The sequence below is a fragment of the Cicer arietinum genome, chromosome 5, assembly GCF_000331145.2.
Source record: "Cicer arietinum cultivar CDC Frontier isolate Library 1 chromosome 5, Cicar.CDCFrontier_v2.0, whole genome shotgun sequence".
Taxonomy (NCBI): Eukaryota; Viridiplantae; Streptophyta; class Magnoliopsida; order Fabales; family Fabaceae; genus Cicer; species Cicer arietinum.
The window spans coordinates 28,469,881-28,470,577 of record NC_021164.2 but is presented as its reverse complement, the minus strand read 5'-3'; the positions used below and the strand labels follow the sequence as shown (position 1 = coordinate 28,470,577).

The window sequence follows — 697 nt, the reverse complement described above, 5'->3', positions numbered from 1 at the left end:
CAAAACCAATTCTCCAGTACTCCAATAGATGATCCAAACCTCCATTTGTCTAATTTTAGAGTATTGTGACACTTTGAAAATGAATGGAGTGACTGGTGACGTCATTAGACTAATACTTTTCTCTTTTTCATTAAGGGATATAGCTAGAACTTGGCTACATTCATTACCTTATGAGTCCATTCTAGATATTTTCCACCAAGCAAAATTGTACAATTGAGAAATCAATTTCAAGTTTTTCTCAAAAGGATGGAGAATCGCTTTGTGAAGCTTGGGAGCGCTTCAAGGAGATTGTGAGATTGTGCCCTCATCATGGGTTGGAGGGATGACTAATTGTATATACATTCTATAATGGACTCTCATATACTACAAGAATGACAATAGATGTTGCTGCATAAGGAGTGTTAATGAACAAGAACATAGAAGAAGCATATGTTATAATTGAAGACATGACACAAAACCACTACCAATGGTCAAGTGACCAATCTCCTCAAAATAATGGAGGCAAATGTGAAGTTGATGCATTAGATCATATTGCTTTTTAAGGTAGATGCATTGTTTCAAAAATTTGAAAAATTGAATGTAAATGATGTCACACCAAATGTTTTACCTTGTGAAATTTGTGGTATTGTTGGTCATGTGGCTATTGAATGCCAAGTCATAATTTCTACTAATGGTGGGGTGGGTAATGAGCATGTTA

At 35.2% G+C, this 697-nt stretch overlaps 1 non-coding gene across 1 annotated transcript; it reads right to left on the bottom strand.

Annotated features, from left to right (window-relative positions):
* Positions 1–209: 209 nt before the first annotated feature.
* LOC113784631 (small nucleolar RNA R71) lies at positions 210–316 on the bottom strand. Its single transcript, XR_003470714.1, has one exon. It is a non-coding gene; the product is annotated as a small nucleolar RNA R71 (small nucleolar RNA).
* Positions 317–697: the final 381 nt, after the last annotated feature.